The sequence below is a fragment of the Lissotriton vulgaris genome, chromosome 1_1 (assembly GCF_964263255.1).
Source record: "Lissotriton vulgaris chromosome 1_1, aLisVul1.2, whole genome shotgun sequence".
NCBI lineage: Eukaryota > Metazoa > Chordata > Amphibia > Caudata > Salamandridae > Lissotriton > Lissotriton vulgaris.
The window spans coordinates 1,370,570,301-1,370,595,915 of record NC_141685.1 but is presented as its reverse complement, the minus strand read 5'-3'; the positions used below and the strand labels follow the sequence as shown (position 1 = coordinate 1,370,595,915).

Sequence of the window (25,615 nt, the reverse complement as noted above, 5' to 3'; positions counted from 1 at the left end):
GTTTCAATGCAAATAGAGCAGTAAGTGCAGAGAAATGCTCACTCTCTAAAAATGGCATTTACACAATAGTAAGATTAAATCCAACCTCACCAGTAGATAGGATTTATCAATAAATAAATAAAGCTTCTCCTCTCTGATATGGAATTACCCCCCAAAAAGTATAAGGGAATACCCAATGCTAACCTATGAGAGGGGCAGACCTCACAGTAGTGAAAAATGTAATAGACTGTTCGATACTACTAGGACATACAAACTACCACAGTACATGTCTTACCTTTTACTTACATAGCATGATGCCCCTAGGACTACCTAGGGCCTACCTTCGGGGTTACTGATATGTAATAAAATTGGAGTTTAAGGTTTGGCAAGTAGTTTTAAATGCCAAGTCGAAGTGGCAGTACACTGCAGCACAGGCACTGCAGTAGCAGGCTTGAGACAGGTTTGAAATGCTATTTCTTTGGGCGGCACAATCAGTCCCTGGGTATATGGTATACCACTTTACAAGGGGCTTTCAAGTAAATTAAATCTGTCAGTCAGGTATACTCCAATTATACACATGATTAGGGAAGAAGCACGTGCACTTCAGCACTGATTAGTAGCGATAAAGTGATCAGAGTCCTTAGGCCAACAAAAAGATACAGCAAAATGCGGAGGTGAAAAGCAATAAGGTGGGGTTGGGACCACCTTAAGAATGCAAGGTCTAACAAAAACGAAGTAAGGATAACATGAGTAAAACATCAGGTTTCTCTACAGCATTTGGTGAGACAAGTGGGCCTTCTTTTATCTTCCATAAATGCAATCCTTCCCGGACCCCTTTATTATATAGCTCTTCAAGGAAAAAATATAAAGCACTTACAAAGGAGCCTCAAATACTCAAAGATGGTAGACTTCTGTAATATGGGACATATACTAAAAGCAGCACGAAAACAGAGTGCAATAGGGTCCAAAAAACTTTAGTGACCCATGAGAGTATGCATGCAAGCCTATGGTATTCCAAACTAGAGATATACGCATGCAATTTTTGTTTTTAGGAGAGAATGTGCCTGCTGAAAAAAACCTTATTTTTAAAAAGTGCATTGCAGAATATCAGGAATTTGCTGTGGGACACCTTGAAAACTTGCATACAGATTATGTGCAAACACCTTGCAGTCAGTTGTTGTGGCCGAGTGGTTAAGGCGATGGACTAGAAATCCATTGGGGTCTCCCCGCGCAGGTTCGAATCCTGCCGACAACGAGAATCTTTTTAACATCGGCTACAATTTCAGAAGTTAACCTTTAGTATTTCTTCCATGTCAGTCTTATAAATAGGTGGCTTATTTTGGTGTCACTATTGCCAAATCACATATTTATTATCGCTCCCCCTTTCATATCTTTGCTATAACTCTCGTCTTTCATTAGCGCTGGTGCAAACGCTTCAAATTATTATACCCTGGCTCTCTCGGTCATACCTGTGCATGCACTTGAAACTTACTTTACCAATAAAAGAAGCAAATAGAGAAATAAAATAAAAGTGCTAGCTGGATTAGGCAAACACACTTCATAAAACTGCATTTTCTTTTCTATTCTCCCCCGTGTTACAAGCTTAACTGCTCCCTGTGTAATTTCTCTTAACCTGCTGTTCCTGGAAGAGAATTTCATCTACAAGCTCTTTCTGTGTTTTTTCCTAGTCTTTTCTTAGATTTATAACTGTTCCTTTACGTGCTCTATTTAGGCGCCATTAATCTCATTTGAGCTCCTTGTACCTGCTGCTGTTTTCTCCACACCTCATACTGTCTTTTCCCTCTTTCTCTCTTTCTCTGCGGTTGGTGGCTACTTTCCAAAGCGTCTGATGCCCCAATGTTCCTTCGTCTTGTTGTCAGACGTGAATTTGAAAAGCAACAAAATTAACACGCCTTTACCACTCACACATGGCAGAAGTTTATACTTTAATTCAATGAGCTAAGAAAAGTGTGTTGTGGGGCCCCTACGAGCCATGGTGCTTGCTTCATCATAATTAGGCATGCAGTCATTAGCCACAGCTCTGATTATGGGTCACTGAGGTCAGTTTCAATAATTCCTCAAAAACCTAACCATGCAGTCCCCCCTAACTGTGTAGTTATCTTGCTTTACTGCTGTTTGTGTGATTAGCTGGGAGGAGCTCAAGGCAGCATCCTCCCAATAAAAGTGTAGATGGACCGTTCCTTAACTCTTTCTTGCTTCACATACAGATGGCTTGAGGAGGTACAGGGGAGATGCAGGTCTAATAAACAGAATAGAATATCTGCGCCAGGTGTGTTTCTCTGCATTGGTGTCCCATCACAGGCCCACCAGTGTATGTGTGATCTTTGACTCCTGCCAGTTCACAAGCAGGCGGCCAGGAAACGGTTTCAGCCTATCAACCACTGAGGAGATAAAGCCTTTGTATAAGGAATGAGGAAGCAATGAACACATTCAGCCTATCACAGGAGTAGCCCTGAGTGTTCCGAATTATAATTTCTTCATGTCACTGTACGTTATTGAGCCCAAGTAGCTCGCCGTGATCGTATAGTGGTTAGTACTCTGCGTTGTGGCCGCAGCAACCTCTGTTCGAATCCGAGTCACGGCATTGTGGTTGGCAATGTCACGGCAGTTGGGTTTTTCCTTTACAGAATTCCCAAATGTACCAGTTGTTTTTGTAAAATGTCTATTAAAAACAGATCCTTTTCAATATTTAAACGATCTAACAACAAATTATTTAAACACACATGATTATAAGATGTAGGTATACTGTACTTACTGACATAAATTATCGTTCTTGAACAGATTTGCGGTAAGGGGAGCGGAGCTCTCCCCCAGGCCAATCAGAATGCAGATGAATGCAGTTGCAGTTGAGTGACCTGTGTTGTGGCTGTCTACAGGGAATGCACATATGTAGCTGTCTCGCAGCCCAATCCAGACGTCAATCGAAGACAGGTTTCAATGCAAATAGAGCAGTAAGTGCAGAGAAATGCTCACTCTCTAAAAATGGCATTTATACAATAGTAAGATTAAATCCAACCTCACCAGTAGATAGGATTTATCAATAAATAAATAAAGCTTCTCCTCTCTGATATGGAATTACCCCCCAAAAAGTATAAGGGAATACCCAATGCTAACCTATGAGAGGGGCAGACCTCACAGTAGTGAAAAATGTAATAGACTGTTTGATACTACTAGGACATACAAACTACCACAGTACATGTCTTACCTTTTACTTACATAGCATGATGCCCCTAGGACTACCTAGGGCCTACCTTAGGGGTTACTGATATGTAATAAAATTGGAGTTTAAGGCTTGGCAAGTAGTTTTAAATGCCAAGTCGAAGTGGCAGTACACTGCAGCACAGGCACTGCAGTAGCAGGCTTGAGACAGGTTTGAAATGCTATTTCTTTGGGTGGCACAATCAGTCCCTGGGTATATGGTATACCACTTTACAAGGGGCTTTCAAGTAAATTAAATCTGTCAGTCAGGTATACTCCAATTATACACATGATTAGGGAAGAAGCACGTGCACTTCAGCACTGATTAGTAGCGATAAAGTGATCAGAGTCCTAAGGCCAACAAAAAGATACAGCAAAATGCGGAGGTGAAAAGCAATAAGGTGGGGTTGGGACCACCTTAAGAATTCAAGGTCTAACAAAAACGAACTAAGGATAACATGAGTAAAACATCAGGTTTCTCTACATCATTTTGTGAGACAAGTGGGCCTTCTTTTATCTTATATAAATGCAATATTTCCTGGACCCCTTTATTATATAGCTCTTCAAGGAAAAAATATAAAGCACTTACAAAGGAGCCTCAAATGCTCAAAGATGGTAGACTTCTGTAATATGGGTCATATACTAAAAGCAGCACGAAAACAGAGTGCAATAGGGTCCAAAAAACTTGAGTGACCCATGAGAGTATGCATGCAAGCCTATGGTATTCCAAACTAGAGATATACGCATGCAATTTTTGTTTTTAGGAGAGAATGTGCCTGCTGAAAAAAAAAATTTTTTTAAAAAGTGCATTGCAGAATATCAGGAATTTGCTGTGGGACACCTTGAAAACTTGCATACAGATTATGTGCACAAGTCTTACAGCCAGTTGTTGTGGCCGAGTGGTTAAGGCGATGGACTCGAAATCCATTTGGGTCTCCCCGCGCAGGTTCGAATCCTGCCGACAACGAGTATCTTTTTAACATCGGCTACAATTTCAGAAGTTACCTTTAGTATTTCTTCCATGTCATTGTTATAAATAGGTGGCTTATTTTGGTGTCACTATTGCCATATCACATATTTATTATCGCTCCCCCTTTCATATCTTTGCTATAACTCTCGTCCTTCATTAGCGCTGGTGCAAACGCTTCAAATTATTATATCCTGGCTCTCTCGGTCATACCTGTGCATGCACTTGAAACTTACTTTACCAATGAAAGAAGCAAATAGAGAAATAAAATAAAAGTGCTAGCTGGATTAGGCAAACACACTTCATAAAACTGCATTTTCTTTTCTATTCTCCCCCGTGTTACAAGCTTAACTGCTCCCTGTGTAATTTCTCTTAACCTGCTGTTCCTGGAAGAGAATTTCATCTACAAGCTCTTTCTGTGTTTTTTCCTAGTCTTTTCTTTCCCTTTTCTCAGATTTGTAACTGTTCCTTTACGTGCTCTATTTAGGCGCCATTAATCTCATTTGAGCTCCTTGTACCTGCTTCTGTTTTCTCCACACCTCATAATGTCTTTTCTCTCTTTCTCTCTTTCTCTGCAGTTGGTGGCTACTTTCCAAAGCGTCTGATGCCCCAATGTTCCTTCGTCTTGTTGTCAGACGTGAATTTGAAAAGCAACAAAATTAACAAGCCTTTACCACTCACACATGGCAGAAGTTTATACTTTAATTCAATGAGCTAAGAAAAGTGTGTTGTGGGGCCCCTACGAGCCATGGTGCTTGCTTCATCATAATTAGGCATGCAGTCATTAGCCACAGCTCTGATTATGGGTCACTGAGGTCAGTTTCAATAATTCCTCAAAAACCTAACCATGCAGTCCCCCCTAACTGTGTAGTTATCATGCTTTACTTCTGTTTGTGTGATTAGCTGGGAGGAGCTCACGGCAGCATCCTCCCAATAAAAGTGTAGATGGACCGTTCCTTAACTCTTTCTTGCTTCACATACAGTTGGCTTGAGGAGGTACAGGGGAGATGCAGGTCTAATAAACAGAATAGAATATCTGCGCCAGGTGTGTTTCTCTGCATTGGTGTCCCATCACAAGCCCACCAGTGTATGTGTGATCTTTGACTCCTGCCAGTTCACAAGCAGGCGGCCAGGAAACGGTTTCAGCCTGTCAACCACTGAGGAGATAAAGCCTTTGTATAAGGAATGAGGAAGCAATGAACACATTCAGCCTATCACAGGAGTATCCCTGAGTGTTCCGAATTATAATTTCTTCATGTCACTGTACGTTATTGAGCCCAAGTAGCTCGCCGTGATCGTAGAGTGGTTAGTACTCTGCGTTGTGGCCGCAGCAACCTCGGTTCGAATTCGAGTCACAGCATTGTGGTTGGCAATGTCACGGCAGTTGGGATTTTCCTTTACAGAATTCCCAAATGTACCAGTTGTTTTTGTAAAATGTCTATTAAAAACAGATCCTTTTCAATATTTAAACGATCTAACGACAAATTATTTAAACACACATGATTATAAGATGTAGGTATACTGTACTTACTGACATAAATTATCGTTCTTGAACATATTTGCGGTAAGGGGAGCGGAGCACTCCCCAGGCCAATCAGAATGCAGATGAATGCAGTTGCAGTTGAGTGACCTGTGTTGTGGCTGTCTACAGGGAATGCACATATGTAGCTGTCTCTCAGCCCAATCCAGACGTCAATTGAAGACAGGTTTTCATGCAAATAGAGCAGTAAGTGCAGAGAAATGCTCACTCTCTAAAAATGGCATTTATACAATAGTAAGATTAAATCCAACCTCACCAGTAGATAGGATTTATCAATAAATAAATAAAGCTTCTCCTCTCTGATATGGAATTACCCCCCAAAAAGTATAAGGGAATACCCAATGCTAACCTATGAGAGGGATTCAGAAAGGGGGTGGTGATGAACAGAGTGTCTGAATTAAGCAGACCACTCTTACCCAGTCCAAAGATCAGGGCTTGATCCATCACCGTTATTTATCTCACTGCACCATCCCAGCTCAGAACCTGGCTATATGCAAATCAGTCTGTCCCTGGCCCAGTGCATCATGGGAACAGGGCAGACTAAACTACCAAGCCAATTCTTCACCAGAAAGGAGACAAGCTACCGGGGACCGGTTTCTGGCATTTCAGCCGTCTTCGGCCTGGCTTGCTTGAATCCTGATGGTGCAGTGAGAAAGGGACTCATGTCTGAGTATACCCCGCCACACCTATAGTGGCCAAAAACGATTCAGAAAGGGGGTGGTGATGAACAGAGTGTCTGAATTAAGCAGACCACTCTTACCCAGTCCAAAGATCAGGGCTTGATCCATCACCGTTATGTATCTCACTGCACCATCCCAGCTCAGAACCTGGCTATATGCAAATCAGTCTGTCCCTGGCCCAGTGCATCATGGGAACAGGGCAGACTAAACTACCAAGCCAATTCTTCACCAGAAAGGAGACAAGCTACCGGGGACCGGTTTCTGGCATTTCAGCCGTCTTCGGCCCGGCTTGCTTGAATCCTGATGGTGCAGTGAGAAAGGGACTCATGTCTGAGTATACCCCGCCACACCTATAGTGGCCAAAAACGATTCAGAAAGGAGGTGGTGATGAACAGAGTGTCTGAATTAAGCAGACCACTCTTACCCAGTCCAAAGATCAGGGCTTGATCCATCACCGTTATTTATCTCACTGCACCATCCCAGCTCAGAACCTGGCTATATGCAAATCAGTCTGTCCCTGGCCCAGTGCATCATGGGAACAGGGCAGACTAAACTACCAAGCCAATTCTTCACCAGAAAGGAGACAAGCTACCGGGGACCGGTTTCTGGCATTTCAGCCGTCTTCGGCCCGGCTTGCTTGAATCCTGATGGTGCAGTGAGAAAGGGACTCATGTCTGAGTATACCCCGCCACACCTATAGTGGCCAAAAACGATTCAGAAAGGGGGTGGTGATGAACAGAGTGTCTGAATTAAGCAGACCACTCTTACCCAGTCCAAAGATCAGGGCTTGATCCATCACCGTTATTTATCTCACTGCACCATCCCAGCTCAGAACCTGGCTATATGCAAATCAGTCTGTCCCCGGCCCAGTGCATCATGGGAACAGGGCAGACTAAACTACCAAGCCAATTCTTCACCAGAAAGGAGACAAGCTACCGGGGACCGGTTTCTGGCATTTCAGCCGTCTTCGGCCCGGCTTGCTTGAATCCTGATGGTGCAGTGAGAAAGGGACTCATGTCTGAGTATACCCCGCCACACCTATAGTGGCCAAAAACGATTCAGAAAGGGGGTGGTGATGAACAGAGTGTCTGAATTAAGCAGACCACTCTTACCCAGTCCAAAGATCAGGGCTTGATCCATCACCGTTATTTATCTCACTGCACCATCCCAGCTCAGAACCTGGCTATATGCAAATCAGCCTGTCCCTGGCCCAGTGCATCATGGGAACAGGGCAGACTAAACTACCAAGCCAATTCTTCACCAGAAAGGAGACAAGCTACCGGGGACCGGTTTCTGGCATTTTAGCCGTCTTCGGCCCGGCTTGCTTGAATCCTGATGGTGCAGTGAGAAAGGGACTCATGTCTGAGTATACCCCGCCACACCTATAGTGGCCAAAAACGATTCAGAAAGGGGGTGGTGATGAACAGAGTGTCTGAATTAAGCAGACCACTCTTACCCAGTCCAAAGATCAGGGCTTGATCCATCACCGTTATTTATCTCACTGCACCATCCCAGCTCAGAACCTGGCTGGAAAGGAGACAAGCTACCGGGGACCAGTTTCTGGCATTGCGTGGAAGGGTATACTCAGATGTGAGTCCCTTGCTCATTGCACCATCAGGATTCAAGCAAGCCGGGCCGAAGACGGCTGTAATGCCAGAAACCGGTCCCCGGAAGCTTGTTTCCTTCCCAGTGAAAGAATTGGCTTTGTAGTTTAGTTTGCCCTGTTCCCATCATGCACTGGGACAGGAACAGACTAATTTGCATACAGCCAGGTTCTAAGCTGGGATGGTGCAGTGAGCTAAAAAACGGTGTTGGATCTAGCCCTGATCTCTTGACTGGGTGAGAGTATTCTGCTTAATTCAGAAATTCTGTCCATCACCACCCCTTGTTGTTTAATTATTTTGTCCACCATAAGCGTGGAAGGGTATACTCAGATGTGAGTCCCTTGCTCATTGCACCATCAGGATTCAAGCAAGCCGGGCCGAGGACGGCTGTAATGCCAGAAACCGGCCCCCGGAAGCTTGTTTCCTTCCCAGTGAAAGAATTGGCTTTGTAGTTTAGTTTGCCCTGTTCCCATCATGCACTGGGACAGGAACAGACTAATTTGCATACAGCCAGGTTCTAAGCTGGGATGGTGCAGTGAGCTAAGAACGGTGTTGGATCTAGCCCTGATCTCTTGACTGGGTGAGAGTATTCTGCTTAATTCAGAAACTCTGTCCATCACCACCCCTTGTTGTTTAATTATTTTGTCCACCATAAGCGTGGAAGGGTATACTCAGATATGAGTCCCTTGCTCATTGCACCATCAGGATTCAAGCAAGCCGGGCCGAAGACGGCTGTAATGCCAGAAACCAGTCCCCGGAAGCTTGTTTCCTTCCCAGTGAAAGAATTGGCTTTGTAGTTTAGTTTGCCCTGTTCCCATCATGCACTGGGACAGGAACAGACTAATTTGCATACAGCCAGGTTCTAAGCTGGGATGGTGCAGTGAGCTAAAAAACGGTGTTGGATCTAGCCCTGATCTCTTGACTGGGTGAGAGTATTCTGCTTAATTCAGAAACTCTGTCCATCACCACCCCTTGTTGTTTAATTATTTTGTCCACCATAAGCGTGGAAGGGTATACTCAGATGTGAGTCCCTTGCTCATTGCACCATCAGGATTCAAGCAAGCCGGGCCGAAGACGGCTGTAATGCCAGAAACCGGCCCCCGGAAGCTTGTTTCCTTCCCAGTGAAAGAATTGGCTTTGTAGTTTAGTTTGCCCTGATCCCATCATGCACTGGGACAGGAACAGACTAATTTGCATACAGCCAGGTTCTAAGCTGGGATGGTGCAGTGAGCTAAAAAACGGTGTTGGATCTAGCCCTGATCTCTTGACTGGGTGAGAGTATTCTGCTTAATTCAGAAACTCTGTCCATCACCACCCCTTGTTGTTTAATTATTTTGTCCACCATAAGCGTGGAAGGGTATACTCAGATGTGAGTCCCTTGCTCATTGCACCATCAGGATTCAAGCAAGCCGGGCCGAAGACGGCTGTAATGCCAGAAACCGGTCCCCGGAAGCTTGTTTCCTTCCCAGTGAAAGAATTGGCTTTGTAGTTTAGTTTGCCCTGTTCCCATCATGCACTGGGACAGGAACAGACTAATTTGCATACAGCCAGGTTCTAAGCTGGGATGGTGCAGTGAGCTAAAAAACGGTGTTGGATCTAGCCCTGATCTCTTGACTGGGTGAGAGTATTCTGCTTAATTCAGAAACTCTGTCCATCACCACCCCTTGTTGTTCAATTATTTTGTCCACCATAAGCGTGGAAGGGTATACTCAGATGTGAGTCCCTTGCTCATTGCACCATCAGGATTCAAGCAAGCCGGGCCGAAGACGGCTGTAATGCCAGAAACCGGTCCCCGGAAGCTTGTTTCCTTCCCAGTGAAAGAATTGGCTTTGTAGTTTAGTTTGCCCTGTTCCCATCATGCACTGGGACAGGAACAGACTAATTTGCATACAGCCAGGTTCTAAGCTGGGATGGTGCAGTGAGCTAAAAAACGGTGTTGGATCTAGCCCTGATCTCTTGACTGGGTGAGAGTATTCTGCTTAATTCAGAAACTCTGTCCATCACCACCCCTTGTTGTTTAACCTATGAGAGGGGCAGACCTCACAGTAGTGAAAAATGTAATAGACTGTTTGATACTACTAGGACATACAAACTACCACAGTACATGTCTTACCTTTTACTTACATAGCATGATGCCCCTAGGACTACCTAGGGCCTACCTTAGGGGTTACTGATATGTAATAAAATTGGAGTTTAAGGCTTGGCAAGTAGTTTTAAATGCCAAGTCGAAGTGGCAGTACACTGCAGCACAGGCACTGCAGTAGCAGGCTTGAGACAGGTTTGAAATGCTATTTCTTTGGGCGGCACAATCAGTCCCTGGGTACATGGTATACCACTTTACAAGGGGCTTTCAAGTAAATTAAATCTGTCAGTCAGGTATACTCCAATTATACACATGATTAGGGAAGAAGCACGTGCACCCTCAGCACTGATTAGTAGCGATAAAGTGATCAGAGTCCTAAGGCCAACAAAAAGATACAGCAAAATGCGGAGGTGAAAAGCAATAAGGTGGGGTTGGGACCACCTTAAGAATGCAAGGTCTAACAAAAACGAACTAAGGATACCATGAGTAAAACATCAGGTTTCTCTACAGCATTTGGTGAGACAAGTGGGCCTACTTTAATCTTCCATAAATGCAATCTTTCCCGGACCCCTTTATTATATAGCTCTTCAAGGAAAAAATATAAAGCACTTACAAAGGAGCCTCAAATACTCAAAGATGGTAGACTTCTGTAATATGGGCCATATACTAAAAGCAGCATGAAAACAGAGTGCAATAGGGTCCAAAAAACTTGAGTGACCCATGAGAGTATGCATGCAAGCCTATGGTATTCCAAACTAGAGATATACGCATGCAATTTTTGTTTTTAGTAGAGAATGTGCCTGCTGAAAAAAACATTATTTTTAAAAAGTGCATTGCAGAATATAAGGAATTTGCTGTGGGACACCTTGAAAACTTGCATACAGTTTATGTGCACACGCCTTGAATTCAGTTGTTGTGGCCGAGTGGTAAGGCGATGGACTAGAAATCCATTGGGGTCTCCCCGCACAGGTTCGAATCCTGCCGACAACGAGAATCTTTTTAACATCGGCTACAATTTCAGAAGTTAACCTTTAGTATTTCTTCCATGTCAGTTTTATAAATAGGTGGCTTATTTTGGTGTCACTATTACCATATCACATATTTATTATCGCTCCCCCTTTCATATCTTTGCTATAACTCTCGTCCTTCATTAGCGCTGGTGAAAACGCTTCAAATTATTATACCCTGGCTCTCTCGGTCATACCTGTGCATGCACTTGAAACTTACTTTACCAATAAAAGAAGCAAATAGAGAAATAAAATAAAAGTGCTAGCTGGATTAGGCAAACACACTTCATTAAACTGCATTTTCTTTTCTATTCTCCCCAGTGTTACAAGCTTAACTGCTCCCTGTGTAATTTCTCTTAACCTGCTGTTCCTGGAAGAGAATTTCATCTACAAGCTCTTTCTGTGTTTTTTCCTAGTCTTTTCTTTCCCTTTTCTTAGATTTGTAACTGTTCCTTTACATGCTCTATTTAGGCGCCATTAATCTCATTTGAGCTCCTTGTACCTGCTGCTGTTTTCTCCACACCTCATACTGTCTTTTCCCTCTTTCTCTCTTTCTCTGCGGTTGGTGGCTACTTTCCAAAGCGTCTGATGCCCCAATGTTCCTTCGTCTTGTTGTCAGACATGAATTTGAAAAGCAACAAAATTAACAAGCCTTTACCACTCACACATGGCAGAAGTTTATACTTTAATTCAATGAGCTAAGAAAAGTGTGTTGTGGGGCCCCTACGAGCCATGGTGCTTGCTTCATCATACTTAGGCATGCAGTCATTAGCCACAGCTCTGATTATGGGTCACTGAGGTCAGTTTCAATAATTCCTCAAAAACCTAACCATGCAGTCCCCCCTAACTGTGTAGTTATCTTGCTTTACCGCTGTTTGTGTGATTAGCTGGGAGGAGCTCACGGCAGCATCCTCCCAATAAAAGTGTAGATGGACCGTTCCTTAACTCTTTCTTGCTTCACATACAGATGGCTTGAGGAGGTACAGGGGAGATGCAGGTCTAATAAACAGAATAGAATATCTGCGCCAGGTGTGTTTCTCTGCATTGGTGTCCCATCACAGGCCCACCAGTGTGTGTGTGATCTTTGACTCCTGTCAGTTCACAAGCAGGCGGCCAGGAAACGGTTTCAGCCTATCAACCACTGAGGAGATAAAGCCTTTGTATAAGGAATGAGGAAGCAATGAACACATTCAGCCTATCACAGGAGTAGCCCTGAGTGTTCCGAATTATAATTTCCTCATGTCACTGTACGTTATTGAGCCCAAGCAGCTCGCTGTGATCGTATAGTGGTTAGTACTCTGCGTTGTGGCCGCAGCAACCTCGGTTCGAATCCGAGTCACGGCATTGTGGTTGGCAATGTCACAGCAGTTGGGTTTTTCCTTTACAGAATTCCCAAATGTACCAGTTGTTTTTGTAAAATGTCTATTAAAAACAGATCCTTTTCAATATTTAAACGATCTAACGACAAATTATTTAAACACACATGATTATAAGATGTAGGTATACTGTACATACTGACATAAATTATCGTTCTTGAACATATTTGCGGTAAGGGGAGCGGAGCTCTCCCCCAGGCCAATCAGAATGCAGATGAATGCAGTTGCAGTTGAGTGACCTGTGTTGTGGCTGTCTACAGGGAATGCACATATGTAGCTGTCTCGCAGCCCAATCCAGACGTCAATTGAAGACAGGTTTTGATGCAAATAGAGCAGTAAGTGCAGAGAAATGCTCACTCTCTAAAAATGGCATTTATACAATAGTAAGATTAAATCCAACCTCACCAGTAGATAGGATTTATCAATAAATAAATAAAGCTTCTCCTCTCTGATATGGAATTACCCCCCAAAAAGTATAAGGGAATACCCAATGCTAACCTATGAGAGGGGCAGACCTCACAGTAGTGAAAAATGTAATAGACTGTTTGATACTACTAGGACATACAAACTACCACAGTACATGTCTTACCTTTTACTTACATAGCATGATGCCCCTAGGATTACCTAGGGCCTACCTTAGGGGTTACTGGTATGTAATAAAATTGGAGTTTAAGGCTTGGCAAGTAGTTTTAAATGCCAAGTCGAAGTGGCAGTACACTGCAGCACAGGCACTGCAGTAGCAGCCTTGAGACAGGTTTGAAATGCTTATTTCTTTGGGCGGCACAATCAGTCCCTGGGTATATGGTATACCACTTTACAAGGGGCTTTCAAGTAAATTAAATCTGTCAGTCAGGTATACTCCAATTACACACATGATTAGGGAAGAAGCACGTGCACTTCAGCACTGATTAGTAGCGATAAAGTGATCAGAGTCCTAAGGCCAACAAAAAGATACAGCAAAATGCGGAGGTGAAAAGCAATGAGGTGGGGTTGGGACCACCTTAAGAATGCAAGGTCTAACAAAAACGAACTGAGGATAACAGGAGTAAAACATCAGGTTTCTCTACAGCATTTGGTGAGACAAGTGGGCCTTCTTTTATCTTCCATAAATGCAATCTTTCCCGGACCCCTTTATTATATAGCTCTTCAAGGAAAAAATATAAAGCACTTACAAAGGAGCCTCAAATACTCAAAGATGGTAGACTTCTGTAATATGGGCCATATACTAAAAGCAGCACAAAAACAGAGTGCAATAGGGTCCAATAAACTTGAGTGACCCATGAGAGTATGCATGCAAGCCTATGGTATTCCAAACTAGAGATATACGCATGCAATTTTTGTTTTGAGGAGAGAATGTGCCTGCTGAAAAAAACATTATTTTTAAAAAGTGCATTGCAGAATATCAGGAATTTGCTGTGGGACACCTTGAAAACTTGCATACAGATTATGTGCACACACCTCACAGTCTGTTGTTGTGGCAGAGTGGTTAAGGTGATGGACTAAAAATCCATTGGGGTCTCCCCGCGCAGGTTCGAGACCTGCCGACAACGAGAATCTTTTTAACATCGGCTAAAATTTCAGAAGTTAACCTTTAGTATTTCTTCCATGTCAGTTTTATAAATAGGAGGCTTATTTTGGTGTCACTATTGCCATATCACATATTTATTATCGCTCCCCCTTTCATATCTTTGCTATAACTCTCGTCCTTCATATGGCTGAGATACCCGCCACCCCCTCTCAACACAATCCCCAAGGATGGGAAACCGGAAACAGTTCTGAACTTTTGGAAGGTGGGAAGGGAGTTACCCTTCCCGGCCGTATTTATTAAAATATGAAACAAAATCAAAATATTAAAATATCAGTTTCATATCATGTACAATTTCGTTTCCACATTACGATGTTTTGGCTAACCTTAACATATTTCTAATACAAAGGTTCTCCTAGCCGAAACTAACATCCTACCAATACATTAATAACTTGAAATTGTACATCCTAACGTTAAGGGCCAACGGCAAGGTCGTAACCGGTGTCAGATCCCTAAACCAGAAATACCCCCTCACTTGCGAGGGGCGACCGCACAGAGGGCTGTACCTCATGTGCACATACCAATTTCCCTTGTCTTGATGGGGGCCCCAATTAACTCGACGCCATTTTAAGGTCGTCCGAGGACTCGTGTGAGGTGTCTAGGAGGTAGCGTAGACCCCCTCCCCACCCCACACAACTTACCACATCTGCCGTCGCAGATGTCCTGGCCCCGGGAAATTCCCAGGAGGGGCCCGTAGCCCCTCCTATCCAGGGAGGGGCCTTGACCGCCTTCCCTTTCCTTTCGGCGTCCCATCCTTAGAAGGGACCGCCTACCCGTTGAGGGGCCAATGGCCACCTCCCCCCGGGCGCTCCCATCCGTAATGGGTGACGCCCCCCCATAGGGATCTTCCAATTACTGCTCACCGATCATGACCTTACCGCCACAGGCCGGATAGTTGACCGGCTATCCGGACCCCCCACAAAACTCCTACCTAAAGGTCATGCTGTAAACCCTTTAGCCAGGCTACGAGGTCTCCTATGAGTAACACATTCCCCACCCGGGACAAATGGACCCCATCCTCCAGGTACATACCGTCCCCCTTGATACAACCATGAGGAATGGAATGCAATGCACTTGAACGGAACAGTCTACCCAATTTGTTGTTCACTTTCTTCACCGAATGATTTATAGCACACACCGAATTCGCCCCCCGCCACACCTTACGTGGAATCATATGGGACCATAAAATTGTGCACCCTGGAACCCTTCTCGCCAACCAGCTTACTGTGGATAGGATCGCCTCGAGAAGAAGTCGTCTACCAGTGGTCACCAAATCATTGCCCCCAAGATGCACTATGATTATAGATGGCGGTGACCTTGTCCGCCCTAACAAACCCTTGAAAAAGGATTGAAACTGGTCAATACAGAGCCCGCCCCTTCCGTAGAAGGTCACCCTGTACCCGTATTCCCCAGCTACGTGAAACATGTCACCTGCTTTGAATACGTCCGCGGCACGCCTCACGTATGAGTGGCCCACGACCCACACCACTATCTCCGCAGCCGGTGATCTTTGACCGCTGGTTCCCAGGTGTCGGGTCGACTGCACAGTCCGCCCCGCCTCGTAAGCTTGCGAAACTGTAAACCAAACAAAAACAAGAAGCGTGAGTACATGATATCAGCTTCACAACATGTGCAACCGCACATACCTTTTGTAACAATTCGAGGACCAACGCCCCAATTGTTTCACTTTTTCCACACTCAGACCCCCGGCTGTAGCCTCTGTAGCAGCCCCTATCCGAAAGGAATGGGTCCCAAACTCGCCGGGGTTCAAGCCCGCGGCCGAAATTGCCATTGCAAGCACCCGCTGGAACTGAAACCTCGTCAGTGGGGTGGCATCAGCGTGTCTCAACAAGGTCCCCCCCCATGATGCCGCCCTCTGCGCTAAATATTCCTCTACGCAAACAACAGGGCACATGGGAGATCCGGGATTCCGATGTATGACTACGCAGTCCCCGCTCGCACCCTGATCGGTCTTAGACCTGACAAACGAGACAATCATAGTCTCCCCCTTAACCTGAATGTGCTCTCGGCACAATCCTCCCACCGTATCCTGCTTGTTCTTCGCCACCAGTTCGCTTACCCGCATTGCCCCATGGAGTGCTAACACAAAAGCGGCCCGGAATAACACTGCCTCATACTGGGATGAACATGTCGCAGGGAGTACGGATAACAACAGGGCCAACCTATCCAGACCTATCGGGTGCCTCTCATCTACTCTGCGACCCTCAAGGCGTTGCCACCCACGTAGCGCTTTCTGCACCACAAAAGACGCTGTCGGGTCCTGGATCCCATGCGCCCTCGCCATAAAGGAAATGGCGGCCCGGTGCCTTTGGGCCGTAGCTACTGACTTGCCTGCCTGATGTAAAGACAGCAAAAATTTTACGACAAGCTCTTCCTGGCCCCAAAGCTCCCCCCTAGCAGACCCCAAAAAGGACCAATAGGAACGGAACGCCCCTTCGTATGCCTTCCTTGTCCTGGGTGGTAAACTCTCTCCCACGAGGTTTTGTAGTTCGGGGCACCGAGAGACCAGAGAGCTTCGGGAAAGGGTGCCGCCACCGGGTCCGCTGTGGGCAGAAAACCCCAGAAGGCCTGCATACGGAAACGAGAAAGCGCATCGGCCGCTTGGTTCAGTACCCCCGGGACATGTTTTGCCCTAAAGAGCACATTCAACTGCATACACAATAACACAATTTCTTTGAGCAGTCTCAGAATCCATTTGCAACGTGCTGCCTGACTATTGATACACTCAACCACGGTCATGTTATCAGACCAGAACACCACAGAGTGATCCCGGAACCCATCAGGCCATGTTTTCAGGGCCACCAAAATAGGGAAGAGTTCAAAAAAAGCAATGTTATTCGTCAGCCCGCACTCGTGCCACCATGACGGCCATTTTTGAGCCGACCAATGTGTGCCGAATATGGCACCAAAACCTATACTCCCCGCCGAATCTGTCCACAGCCCCAGCTCCTCGGAGGAAACCGCCGGTTTATTCCAGACAATTCGACCATTGAAATCCGCCAGGAATGCCAACCAAATGCGCATGTCCTGGCGAATCTCTGCCGAGAGCCTCGTGCGGTGGTGTCCCTCCTTCAGGCTGACCATGGCTTGTGCAATCGAGCGGGAAAAGGGGCGGGCCATTGGCATTACTCTGAGGGCGAAATTCAACTGGCCCACCATTTGTTGCAATTGATGCAGGTTTACCTTAGTCTCATGAATACATGTTTCAAGGGATGCCCTGAATTTTACCACTTTTTCTCTTGGTAATCGAAAACAACCTTCTTCCGAGTCGAGCTCGATCCCCAGAAACTCGAGTGAAGTCGAGGGACCCACAGTCTTACCTGGTGCCAATGGCACACCAAAATGGTTCATTAAGACACAAAATTCATTTAAAGCCTGTCCACATTCTGGATCCCCGGCTGCCCCCAGGAACAGAAAGTCATCGAGATAATGCATAACGTGCTGAAAACCCGTCTTCTTTGTGAAGACCCATTGCAGAAAACAACTGAACTTTTCAAAATAAGCATAAGATATAGAGCATCCCATTGGCATACATCTATCCATGTAATAGCGACCCTGAAACATGAAACCAAGGAGACGCTGATCGTCTGGGTGTACCGGGAGCAACCGGAACGCTGACTCGATGTCTGACTTTGCCATCAGCGCCCCGGGCCCCAGGCGATTCATCATGGCGACGGCCTCATCGAAAGATGCGTACCGCACCGAACACACTTCCGGGTCTATCGCATCATTTACGGAAAGACCACGTGGAGCTGACAAGTTATGTATCAGCCTGAACTCACCCGGGTCCTTCTTAGGGACCACCCCTAGGGGGGAACAAACAAAGTTAGCAACCAGTGGTAAATCGAATGGACCGGCAACACGCCCTCGAGTCACCTCTTTCCCAATCTTTGCCTGTACCACCGCCGTATGCTGCAGGACCGACAGTTGGTTCTTACAACTTGCTACACCCCGAAAATCTCCCACTGGAATGCGGAAACCATATGAAAAACCGTCTCGCAACACTCCAGCGGAAACATGATCCGGGTATTCGTTGAGCCAAGGAATCATTGCCATGGTATCAATCGGGGTAGGTAAAGGCGCCCCTCGGCCTATTTCAGACCTGTTTGGCGCTTCCCCTACCACCGTTATCACCCGTCTTGGCTCTGCACATGGTCTCAGGATGAGAGGACTGTCCATACCCCCCACATTCATGTCTAAACTTGCATGACCCCTGGGGCCTCGTACATTTTCCCCTGTTAAAATTCCAACAAATCCCCCTTTTACCTGCGTTGCCACTCGACTTCGAGTGGTGCTCGTTACCTGCACCCGTCCGAAAGGGTGTCCCAGAGGATTGGCGGGAAGACTCACCCCCGTTACTCCCCGACAATGGTACTTTTAACATGCCTGAATTCTCCATCTTCTGCCAAGAAATGGAGTCATAACAATCCCATGTTAGAGCTGGGTCGTGCTCCTTAGCCTTCCTAAAAATATTGTCGTAACAAAACCACTGATTGCCCTCGTATGCTAGAGAATACTCCATGATACGTGTCTGATAAATAGGTAACTCTGTCAACAACTCAGGCCTTCGCTCACCCATAATGGAGGTAAAAATGCCAAATGCTCTGCCCCAAGTACCTATGTTTTCGTCGACCTTAAAGGCGGCCATTTTAGCGCGCCAAACACTCGGATGCATAAGCTCTTTTTGGCCCTTCACATGCTCCATCTCGTAATGGTCAGTAAGCAAAGAAAACATGTTCACATACTTATCGGCCCAAATCTTTTCCTTAATTTCAAGTGGAACATGCTGGGCCACTTTCTCCCTTCGTGAGGGTACAGACCCTTCCCCCGCAATCGGCAGTAACCGCTTACCTGCACTAGGTGCCGTACTTGCTGCCGAACTCGCGCCTGCTGCATTCCCAGCCACCGGAACCTGTGGGGGAACAGAAGATGGTGCTTTCGCAGCCTCTCTAGATTCCCGCAGTTGTCTCATTACTGCCCTGGCGTCGTCAGCCGTGGCGCCCTCACTATCTTTACCCAACCACGCTGCCAGTTGCGCCGCCAACTCTGGAGGCATATCATCCCCGTTCACAGGGGTAACCACCACGGGGATCGGATGCCCCTCCTTCGGAACCGAGATTGGCTCCTCTATCGGTGTATCGGGAACCGGGGCCTCCCCCCCAAGTGCCCCCCTCTTGGACATCTTGCTTCTCCCGCTAGGGGCTACTCCCGGCAATGCTGGTCCGACGATTCACTTCGGTCCTCCATCCCCGTTCTTTGCCGCCATCTGCTTCTTCAAATCGGCTACCTCTTTTATGAGCATGCGGAGCATCTGATCGGTACCGACCCGCTTTCCGACCTTCTTGCCCGGCATTTTCACACGAAGATATCTGTAAAACAAAGACAAAAATTACAACGCTCAAAATTGGCTCTTCGTTCCGTCTCGAGCTCACGTGCAGCGGGGAGGTGCAGCTTCAGAGCACAGGAACAAGAGGATGCTTCTCTGGCTTGTTGCTCCTTTTATCCTTCTTCGGGCGGGCGTAAACCCGCCTCCGCCCGCCTCCGGGGGCGTGGTTGGCGGCTTCAGTGTCTAGGACAACCCACTCTAGGGCGGGAACAAAGCGCGCCCCGGCTACGCCGCTTCTGGCATACCAGCCGAGACTCGCCTCCCGCCCAAGATGGCTTCCCGGGGGGATCGGGGTACTCCACCATACGTTCGGGGGGACCGAGTGGTCGCCCCTTTCCATTAGCGCTGGTGCAAACGCTTCAAATTATTATACCCTGGCTCTCTCGGTCATACCTGTGCATGCACTTGAAACTTACTTTACCAATAAAAGAAGCAAATAGAGAAATAAAATAAAAGTGCTAGCTGGATTAGGCAAACACACTTCATAAAACTGCATTTTCTTTTCTATTCTCCCCCGTGTTACAAGCTTAACTGCTCCCTGTGTAATTTCTCTTAACCTGCTGTTCCTGGAAGAGAATTTCATCTACAAGCTCTTTCTGTGTGTTTCCTAGTCTTTTCTTTCCCTTTTCTTAGATTTGTAACTGTTCCTTTACGTGCTCTATTTAGGCGCCATTAATCTCATTTGAGCTCCATGTACCTGCTGCTGTTTTCTCCACACCTTATACTGCCTTTTCCCTCTTTCTCTCTTTCTCTGCGGTTGGTGGCTACTTTCCAAAGCGTCTGATGCCCCAATGTTCCTTCGTCTTGTTGTCAGACGTGAATTTGAAAAGCAACAAAATTAACACGCCTTTACCACTCACACATGGCAGAAGTTTATACTTTAATTCAATGAGCTAAGAAAAGTGTGTTGTGGGGCCCCTACGAGCCATGGTGCTTGCTTCATCATAATTAGGCATGCAGTCATTAGCCACAGCTCTGATTATGGGTCACTGAGGTCAGTTTCAATAATTCCTTAAAAACCTAACCATGCAGTCCCCCCTAACTGTGTAGTTACCTTGCTTTACTGCTGTTTGTGTGATTAGCTGGGAGGAGCTCACGGCAGCATCCTCCCAATGAAAGTGTAGATGGACCGTTCCTTAACTCTTTCTTGCTTCAAATACAGATGGCTTGAGGAGGTACAGGGGAGTTGCAGGTCTAATAAACAGAATAGAATGTATGCGCCAGGTGTGTTTCTCTGCATTGGTGTCACATCACAGGCCCACCAGTGTATGTGTGATCTTTGACTCCTGCCAGTTCACAAGCAGGCGGCCAGGAAACGGTTTCAGCCTATCAACCACTGAGGAGATATAGCCTTTGTATAAGGAATGAGGAAGCAATGAACACATTCAGCCTATCACAGGAGTAGCCCTGAGTGTTCTGAATTATAATTTCTTCATGTCACTGTACGTTATTGAGACCAAGTAGCTCGCCGTGATCGTATAGTGGTTAGTACTCTGCGTTGTGGCCGCAGCAACCTCGGTTCGAATCCGAGTCATGGCATTGCGGTTGGCAATGTCACAGCAGTTGGGTTTTTCCTTTACAGAATTCCCAAATGTACCAGTTGTTTTTGTAAAATGTCTATTAAAAACAGATCCTTTTCAATATTTAAACGATCTAACGACAAATTATTTAAACACACATGATTATAAGATGTAGGTATACTGTACATACTGACATAAATTATCGTTCTTGAACATATTTGCGGTAAGGGGAGCGGAGCTCTCCCCCAGGCCAATCAGAATGCAGATGAATGCAGTTGCAGTTGAGTGACCTGTGTTGTGGCTGTCTACAGGGAATGCACATATGTAGCTGTCTCGCAGCCCAATCCAGACGTCAATTGAAGACAGGTTTTCATGCAAATAGAGCAGTAAGTGCAGAGAAATGCTCACTCTCTAAAAATGGCATTTATACAATAGTAAGATTAAATCCAACCTCACCGGTAGATAGGATTGATCAATAAATAAATAAAGCTTCTCCTCTCTGATATGGAATTACCCCCCAAAAAGTATAAGGGAATACCCAATGCTAACCTATGGGAGGGGCAGACCTCACAGTAGTGAAAAATGTAATAGACTGTTTGATACTACTAGGACATACAAACTACCACAGTACATGTCTTACCTTTTACTTACATAGCATGATGCCCCTAGGACTACCTTGGGCCTACCTTAGGGGTTACTGATATGTAATAAAATTGAAGTTTAAGGCTTGGCAAGTAGTTTTAAATGCCAAGTCGAAGTGGCAGTACACTGCAGCACAGGCACTGCAGTAGCAGGCTTGAGACAGGTTTGAAATGCTATATCTTTGGGCGGCACAATCAGTCCCTGGGTATATGGTATACCACTTTACAAGGGGCTTTCAAGTAAATTAAATCTGTCAGTCAGGTATACTCCAAATATACACATGATTATGGAAGAAGCACGTGCACTTCAGCACTGATTAGCAGCGATAAAGTGATCAGAGTCCTAAGGCCAACAAAAAGATACAGCAAAATGCGGAGGTGAAAAGCAATAAGGTGGGGTTGGGACCACCTTAAGAATGCAAGGTCTAACAAAAACGAACTAAGGATAACATGAGTAAAACATCAGCTTTCTCTACAGCATTTGGTGAGACAAGTGGGCCTTCTTTTATCTTCCAGAAATGCAATCTTTCCCGGACCCCTTTATTATATAGCTCTTCAAGGAAAAAATATAAAGCACTTACAAAGGAGCCTCAAATACTCAAAGATGGTAGACTTCTGTAATATGGGCCATATACTAAAAGCAGCACGAAAACAGAGTGCAATAGGGTCCAAAAAACTTGAGTGACCCATGAGAGTATGCATGCAAGCCTATGGTATTCCAAACTAGAGATATACGCATGCAATTTTTGTTTTTAGGAGAGAATGTGCCTGCTGAAAAAAACATTATTTTTAAAAAGTGCATTGCAGAATATCAGGAATTTGCTGTGGGACACCTTGAAAACTTGCATACAGATTATGTGCACACGCCTTACAGTCAGTTGTTGTGGCCGAGTGGTTAAGGTAATTGACTAGAAATCCGTTGGGGTCTCCCCGCGCAGGTTCGAATCCTGCCGACAAGATAATCTTTTTAACATCGGCTACAATTTCAGAAGTTAACCTTTAGTATTTCTTCCATGTCAGTTTTATAAATAGGTGGCTTATTTTGGTGTCACTATTGCCATATCACATATTTATTATCGCTCCCCCTTTCATATCTTTGCTATAACTCTCGTCCTTCATTAGCGCTGGTGCAAACGCTTCAAATTATTATACCCTGGCTCTCTCGGTCATACCTGTGCATGCACTTGAAACTTATTTATTTATTTATTTATTTAAAGTTTTATATAGCGCGAACAAGACCCGTGGGTATCAGAGCGCTTCACATAAAAGTAGTTTAAATATTAACAAGAAGATAACCAATAAACAAACAAATAGATATGAGGTAGATAGTTATATGGCTATAGTGAGTGCTTAAGTAACTACATTCCACTCAGGTTCGTCGATTATAATACAAATTAACTTTACAACATGAGGTTATGTCATTTGTCCTTTTTGTCATACCTATGAGGTAGCGGTTATATAGTTTCAGGATGTGAGATAGTTGTATGAATTAGTTTTGACAAGAGGTAGCAATTGGGATACAGTTTAGTTACAAAAGGAAAGTCGACAGTATCAGACCATCATTATCTTTCATCTAATTCACGGCAGTCCTTCCCTTTCTGCTAGCATTCGATCTCATAGTGAGACATAACCTTGTCTATATAAGGTATTTACTCATTAAGAAGCTCTTCACTTCTCGCTTAAATTTTGAGGTATTAGGAATCTTCCTAATGCTTGGAGGCAATGAATTCCAAATCCTGGGGGCAGCTCCTGAGAACGCTCTGTCATAAGTTTTTTTCTTTCTGAATATGGCTGGGCGCAGCACCAACTCTTTGGCACTCCTGGCTGGTCTGTTGCCTCCTGATAGCTCAATTTTCTTGGATAGGTATCTAGGAGTATTTTAGTGGAGTGCTCTGTGGGTGATACATGCTATCTTTAGTTGAATTCTGGCCTCATAGGGTAGCCAATTCAACGCTTTCAGGTGAGGGGAGATGTGGTCAAACTTCCTAGATCCGGTGATGAGTCTCGCCGCAGCATTGAGGCAGGCTTTTAGTGGTGCTGTGGATGTTTTTGGTAGACCTGCTAAGGTGGTGCAACCATATTCAATCCTAGAGATGACTAAAGATTGGATTACCAGTTTCAGATCTGCTTCAGAGATGAATGGTTTCAATTTTCTTAGGTAGTTCAGGTGGAAGTGGGCGTTTTTTGCGATTGAATTAATATGAGTTTTCATGTCAAGACTCTCGTCTAAAGTGATTCCTAGCGACTTAGCTGAGTTGACTAGAGTTGGGGTGCAGTTGAGCGCAGTCACCAACTTGGTCCATTCCTTTATTTCCGTAACGCACTTTGGTGGAGAGATTAGTAAGAATTCTGTTTTTTGAGCATTTAGCTTCAGAAGATATGGCTAGTAGCCATTGCAATGCCCTTTTTAATATTTCATTCATTCGCTCAATGTCTTCAAGGGAGGTGATCTTTATATATATTTGCGTGTCATCCGCATACATATGATAAGATACCTGTGAGTTACTGAGAATTGTTGTAAGAGGTTCAACATACAAGTTAAACAGATCAGGGGATAATGTCGATCCTTGTGGGACTCCGATTGAGTTAGGGCAGGATGGTGAAATTGAATGATTGACCAGGAAACGTTGTGTTCTGTTCCGTAGGAAAGATTCGAACCATTTCAACACATTTCCAGACACTCCCATCCTGTCTTGTAGCCTGGCCAGTAAAGCTTCGTGATTTACTGTGTCAAATGCCGATGACAGGTCCAGGAGAATTAGCAAGCATGCTTGATTTCGATCAAGAGCCAGTAGCGCGTCGTCGACAATATGGAGGATCGCTGTTTCCGTGCTATGCCCTGATCTGAATCCTGATTGGCAATCATCTAGTAGGGAAAACTTGTTGATGTGTTGGCTCAGCTGGCCCTGCACGCATTTCTCAATTAGTTTGGCCAATAGAGGGACGTTGGTTACTGGTCGAAAGTTGTTCGGGTTTGTAGCATCTGCAGTAGGTTTTTTGATCAATGGAACAACTTGACCAGTTTTTAGACAGTCTGGGAGGGTCCCTTGTGACAGTGATGCATTTATTATTTTGGTCCAGATTGGCACCACAATGTGGCTGATTTCTCTTAAGCATTTCGCAGGTAGGGGATCTTGGTAGTGGTTGTTGGGTTTGATTTTCACGAGCATTTTGGCGATCATGTTCTGATTGTATAATTCGAATATGTCCCAGTTTACATTGTTTTTTGTTGTGCTACACACTGTAGTCGAATTGGGATCGTTCGTAGTCAGTGGTTGAATGGGGAGGTTATTTGCTGCGCTTAAGAGCTCCGTTTCCAGCGCTTTGGTTTTTCCGTGAAAAATATAGAAAATTCCTCGCTACTTATGGATGTTTTTACGTTTTCATGCCCTGTTTTGGTTAGTTTGTTTGATTGTTGTTTCAGGATTTCAAACAGTTTCCGTGGTCTGTTTTTGGCATTATCCAGTTCCGATCTTATGAATTCCTTTTTGGAGTTGATGATCTTTTTGTTATATTGGTTTCTAATTTTTCTGAGGGCTTTCAGCTCAGGGGATGAAGGGTTTTGTCTCCATTTTCTTTCGGCCATTCTTAGTTTGCGCCTATCTTCGTTCAATGATCCGTCAAACCATGGATTCTTCGTCTTTTCCGTTATTCTTTTTAGTTTTAATGGCATGGTGTTGTTGACGATGTTCCCGATTGAGGTTATATAATGCTCTGTCAACTCGTTTGCATTCTGTAAGTTGCTGGGTGGCTTTAAGTCACTCTCACAGCTTTGTACTAGTAGTTCAATATTAGTGTCTCTAGTGTCTCGGATCCATTTTTTAACATTGGCAGGTTGAACAGTCTTGCCCTTTTTCAATATGGGTATCCGGAATGTTATTGCATAGTGGTCCGACCAGTCACATGGGGCTATTGAGAGGATTGATGTATTTTTGATATCTGAAATAATCCAGTCAAGTGTTGCTCCTTTTGAGTGTGTGGGTTCTGTGCATGCTTGGTTGAGTTTT

The 25,615-nt window shown here is 45.0% G+C and overlaps 6 non-coding genes across 6 annotated transcripts; all 6 read left to right on the top strand.

The window, feature by feature from the left end:
- Nucleotides 1-1,152: 1,152 nt before the first annotated feature.
- TRNAS-AGA (transfer RNA serine (anticodon AGA)) lies at nt 1,153-1,234 on the top strand. Its single transcript has one exon. It is a non-coding gene; the product is annotated as a tRNA-Ser (tRNA).
- A 2,849-nt stretch (nt 1,235-4,083) lies between these two features.
- Nucleotides 4,084-4,165, top strand: TRNAS-CGA (transfer RNA serine (anticodon CGA)). Its single transcript has one exon. It is a non-coding gene; the product is annotated as a tRNA-Ser (tRNA).
- Nucleotides 4,166-10,981: 6,816 nt separating this feature from the next.
- TRNAS-AGA (transfer RNA serine (anticodon AGA)) lies at nt 10,982-11,062 on the top strand. The gene has a single exon. It is a non-coding gene; the product is annotated as a tRNA-Ser (tRNA).
- Nucleotides 11,063-12,351: 1,289 nt separating this feature from the next.
- On the top strand, nt 12,352-12,423 carry TRNAH-GUG (transfer RNA histidin (anticodon GUG)). The gene has a single exon. It is a non-coding gene; the product is annotated as a tRNA-His (tRNA).
- A 1,500-nt stretch (nt 12,424-13,923) lies between these two features.
- Nucleotides 13,924-14,005, top strand: TRNAF-AAA (transfer RNA phenylalanine (anticodon AAA)). Its single transcript has one exon. It is a non-coding gene; the product is annotated as a tRNA-Phe (tRNA).
- A 6,909-nt stretch (nt 14,006-20,914) lies between these two features.
- TRNAH-GUG (transfer RNA histidin (anticodon GUG)) lies at nt 20,915-20,986 on the top strand. Its single transcript has one exon. It is a non-coding gene; the product is annotated as a tRNA-His (tRNA).
- The last annotated feature ends 4,629 nt before the right edge of the window (nt 20,987-25,615 follow it).